This window comes from Hakea prostrata, chromosome 8 (genome assembly GCF_041222555.1).
Source record: "Hakea prostrata isolate BN-2017 chromosome 8, UWA_Hpros_2, whole genome shotgun sequence".
Classification (NCBI taxonomy): domain Eukaryota; kingdom Viridiplantae; phylum Streptophyta; class Magnoliopsida; order Proteales; family Proteaceae; genus Hakea; species Hakea prostrata.
In genome coordinates this window covers 17,129,262-17,134,893 of record NC_142607.1, presented here as the reverse complement: position 1 = coordinate 17,134,893, position 5,632 = coordinate 17,129,262, and positions in this window count along the sequence as shown.

Here is a 5,632-nt window from a genome sequence, read left to right as displayed (position 1 = left end):
CTTTCCAACAAGCAAAAAATCACTGAATTCGGAGTCTGTTCGGGTGTCCAACCATGGACTGTAAGTTGGGCCAGTTGGGTGAATCAACCCCCACGCGCCATTTTCTGTTTAGGGGCAAAAACGAAAATCCGGGTTTTTAAGCCCTAGTTTATGTTTTAACTCATCCGTAACTGTATTTCTTTATGCAAGAACGAGTTTGAGGTTGCGGGAAGAGGAGAAACCGAGAAGAGGAGCAATTTTCATTTTTCCGAAGGTGTTCTGCGTTTCGAATCTTCGCGAAAACTTCAAGAAAGGTTAGTTTTCTTTAATCATTCTTTTAGTCACAATTTTGTGAGTATTTTCTCTCCTTTCCTTTTGAGGGATTTTGAAAGGGAAGCATGTTAGGTTCATTGTTCACTCCTTAATCCTTATTTTAATGTCCCTTTCTAGTATAAGAATTATTGATGCGATCCCTTGCTAAGGTTGATGCATTTTGACTCTCCGGATCACCCACGGGTGATTTAGGAGAGCCAATTTGAGGCATTTTGATTTAGGTCAAATTGAATCAAACTGAGGACACCCTTATGATCGCTTTATTGCCAATTAGTTTCTCCTAAAGTTTTGTTTCGTTTAGACTTCAAATCAAGGGCGAAATTATAACTTTTAGCCGATTTAGGTTAAAAGGGCGAGTTAGAACCTAGTTTTTTGTTTGGGTTTTTACGGGAATATTTTAAGATATTTTTCTAAACCCAAATTAACTCTTATTTTTATTTTGTTAAGCCTCTTGCATGATTAGGGTAAATTATCCTTTGGTTATCTTCTTGTGGAGAAGGAAGTATTGATCTTTGGAGAAAGGAATCTAGTTGGAAGGTGAGGAATAACTAACCACATTATATTTAATTGAGTTGTTATTTTATGTCTTTTGTTAAATATGAATTGCTGTAATTTATGTTTATCTTACTACAATTGAGTGTGACTTTGCACGAAAGGAAGGTAAAACTATTATTTAGGATGTTGTTGATTCCTTTAAATTTATTATTGTTGTTATGAGAATGGAATGTGAATGTATGTGAAAGGAGAGGGGAAATATTATTATTCTCTCTACCTTGTATTTTCCACTAGGGTTGTGGGTTAGCCCATTACCCTAGTAACCTTATGTGGTGTCATTCAACCCAATTGCATATTTGATAGGTGTCTAGAAGTGTTGGGCTAGGAATCCCCATGAGTACTACTACCCTCTTGGTACGGGTATTGAAGCTGGTTAACCCGTGATGTTAGTGGCTGGGTTCTGTATATCAAGCAGGCCCACTATCATCATAGAGAGGTAGGGTTGCATATAATAGATAAGGGCTCTTGGGCGCTCAAGACCGGTAACCAACCAGTGAGAGTACATGGAGATCACCCTATCCATTATATGTGGATGACCATTGGGTTAAGGAATGGGATCCAACAGATGCATCTATTGATGATTCCGTTCATAGGTGGGAAGGTATTGAACCAATAGAGCACTAGGCGTGAGGGGAGATATCCGGACCATATGTAGTATGAGACCATATGACTTTACACTGGGTTTAAGTTTATCCTTGACACGCGCAAGATCTTATACCAATGGTGATGTGAGAGAGTGCTGACTTGATCCCCAACCATGGCACGATGAGACTTTACCCAACAACCACGGAGAACTCAACAGATGTGCTTGAGTGCCATGAGGGAAGAGTGATAAGACCACCCAAAGAAGACTGGTGTATGACTTAATGCGTGTTTACTTTAGAGACTACATTATAGAGTTCCCCATATTATCACCATGCATTTGTTTATTTGTAGTATTGAATACATGCTTATCTTATGAATTATGATATGGAATATGGATGAATATATGATGTGATTGTTAGTTACCTCACTAAGTTTTATGAACTTTTTTCTTTATTTGTTTGTTTCTTTAGACTGCTTTACAGGATTTGAGGACCCCTCCCACATTGAGGATCCTTTATCAGGTGGCTATCAAGACGGTGAGATTGGAGAGGAAGTGGGGGCACATGACACTTCTTGTTCGTGCCAGGACTGCTCTTATGGAGATTCCTTTCCTTAGTGTTTCTTTAGATAATTTCCGCTGCAACATTATACATTCTTTCTTTTCTTAGAACTCTGATGTTTATTTTGAAAGGAAGTTTTGGATATTGTAATCATTTCTTTTCATTCTTGATTATTAAATACTTGAACTTGCTTATTTCTTGTCCATTTAATTTTACTTTATCATGTATTGTATGGAATTGTCACTGAACCTAGATCTTGCGGTGTATCACCCCCACGGGTATTCAGGTATGATCGGATCCGGCTGGGTGGGGTGTGACATCATATATCTTAGAGAAGAAGAAGATGCTAACATTGAAGGCATGAAAGCCAATATAAATCTCATTGATGAAGTAAGAGATAAAGCACACATCACCTTTAGAAGAGTATCATGGGTGAATTGCCACTTATTACAATGCCAAAGTAAAAATGAGGCAGTATCTTCTTGGAGACCTAGTTCTTTGCTGAACAACTGTTTCTGATCCGACCAACCAAGGGAAATTAGCTCCGAATAGGGATGGCTCGTACATAGTCATTTAGCAAGGTTGCTCCGGAGCATATCACTTGCGTGATCTGGAAATCAGGCAAGAGATTCCTCGATCATGGAATACAAGCAATCTCATAAAATATTATCAATAGAATGTCTTGTCCTTTCTTTAAAGCAATTTTGATGCACTTGTAAGGGTTTAATCCCTAATTTTTTTTTATGTTGGTTAGCAACACAACTTCTCACTTTTTGAGCAAATAAAACCTTTGCTTCTTAAGCAAGTTACATTTTTTCGCTGATTTTTCGTTGAATAAGCAATTCATATTTTTGCTTTTTAGTTATAGTTGCATTGATCAAACTTTTTCAAGTCATCATGCTAGGGGGAAGTAGTACATATTTCTCGACCACAAGAACATGGCAATTTGAACCAGAAAAGTCACGAGCATTACACTTGATCGACCATAAAGAGATCGAGTAAAAGAAAGATACCAGTGTATAATATGCACGATCAAGGACAAAAATTTCATTACATAAAGAAGTGTTTACAAGGCAATAGATCGACCAAAAACGAATTACAAATTGACCAAATACATAAAAACAAAAACTGGCTGCTTGAGAAATCACTCCACAGCCTGCTTCTCCCTAGACGAGCTCTCCTCATCCGACCAGCTCTCAGTCTCCTCGGTCTTGCCCACAGAAGAAGAAGCTTCCTTTCAAGCAGGTTGGGAGCTGCTCGACGCACCAACCTCAAGGATCGACTCCCCATCGAAGTCCAAAAATCGACTACATGGGAGAACGTGTTTGACCTTCACACCATTTGGGATGAGGAACCTTCAAATAATCAAAGATTCTAGGATCAATGAGACTCTTGAACTTCTCTAAGTCCAAGTCCTTGAACTCGTCGATGATGCTCGAGAAGGTCTGCCTCCGATCATATTGGTAGCCTAGAGCAGCTACCTATGCCATAAACTGTCGACATTTCTTTGTTCAGACCCCTTTTTTATCACTTCATGGCGCAACTCATTAAGTAGGTTTTCAAAAGAGAAGAGGACTATATTAGCCGAGCAACCTCCTAGTTGGACATTTGAAGTTTCTCCAGCAAACCGAAGATTTCCTTCTCTTGTTAGAAAGCACCTGCTCCTTTCTGACTAGGGAACTTTAGCTTTCTTCAATTGTGTCTGGAGAGAGTCTTTGGCTTGCTCAGTAGCTTCATATGGCCTTTAATGGTAGCAATCTCTTCGAGCAGTTCATCTTCTCGAGAAATCCACACATCTCTGTTCGAATGCATGGTAACAAGCTCGTCCTCTTGCCCTTTCAAAAGCTGCTCTAAGCCATGTATCAAGAAATGACCTTCCCGAGCAACATAAATAGTCTCCCCCAATGATTGGATGACGACATAGACCATCCTACAACAAAGGATTTGACCATTAGAACATTCAATAACCAAGTCAAGTATAGACGATTTGAACATACCTCATGATCACGTTGTGGGATTGAAGTCGACCCATCCCCTGAAGGTAAGTCCGATTAGAGGGCAAGAGGACACCGACCAGCCAATCATTTGCAACCATGACCCTTCTTGGCCAGTAAAAACCAAGATGCAACATTAAGCAATCAATTTGTTTGGAGAACTTTCTCTTCAAAGGAATGAATGGTGCCAGAAGCAGAAGGACCAGTTGACATTGACGACAAAGTCAGGATTGCTGCACCAGTGTCAATTTTGGCACTAGGGGGCTCCTGGACCACCTGTTCCACCATAGGGTCCCTGCCCGGACCACTCGAGCTTCTCTACCTTTTTGCTAGGCCCAGGAGGAAGATCAGATGCTCCCGATACTCTACCCTCTTTACCAAACGAGAACTTTGTCTCTTCCATGACGAAGAAGCACAAGAGCCCCGGCCTTTGTTTGGCTTGGTCGGATGCCATGACTCCACATCCTTGAAATCCTTTTCAATAGTGGCTGCCTCGAACTCTTCTTCCCCAAGCAACATTACATCGCAACAACCAAACAAGTAAGGCTAGAAAAATTCACAATAAAAGGGAAGAAACCTACCTACTATTATCAAAAAAAGGGAGAAGCTCACCAATAAGAAAACCCCAAAAATGAAGGATGCTTGGGTATTCCAGATAGTATCCATTTACTGCTCGAAAATTCCGGTCGTCGGTGGGGATCTGCAAGATTCAATCCTTGGCTACTTGCTCAGATTCGCTCAAAGTTGGAAAGTTATTCAACCCTTCTAAAGGGCCTTTAGACCATGTGGTTGGGAATGTAGGAAGGGAATGAGGTTGAGCTAAAATATATCTAGGCCTCCACTCTTTGGTGTTGGTCAGTGAGGTCTCTTCTCTGACGAAGGCACCCTCCCAACCGGACTGAAAGGAAGTTTGCTTCAAGACATAGAACCAAGAATCTTATTCTTGTTTCTTGGCCATGAAAAACTAAAGGAATAAGTTAAGGGTAAAGGTAATGCCAATGTCAGGGTGTTGGCAAAAATCCTAGAAGTAGATGATGTTTTGCCAACTGTTGGGCGCCAACATCCCTCGACACGTACTGAAGTGGTTAAGAATTTGCTCGAAAACAGCGTGTCGAGAAGTCTAAATCCACTCCTGAAAGCATCTTTATAAATAGCAAATGACACTAAAATTTTAGTAGTGAAGATAAAATTAGTTAAAAGAAATTCTTTGATACCCATAAATAGAAAATCAAATTTGTAGGATGATAGATGTCCCACAATAAATTTCAAGTTTTTAGATTTTGCTATTGAGTAAAAAAAAGTTTAGCTCCTAATTATCTTGGATCTATAGACAATTCTATAATACCTACCATTCTACCAAAATGATCATCAACGATAAAGTTGATCTACATCCCGTTGTAGAACATTTTGCTTTTGTTGAAAATGATTTACTTATTAAGTCAGTGTTTTGTATAGGTTTTTTTTTTTTTTAACTCAAATAAATATTTTTGGCAGTATTTGGTATAATTTATATAGTCCATTTTTATTCATAAATGATAAAAATAATACCAAAACAAAAACCAGCTCAGTCTGCTTCAGTTTTTATTTTTATTTTAATAGATTTTTTTTCTTTTTTTGGTAATCCTT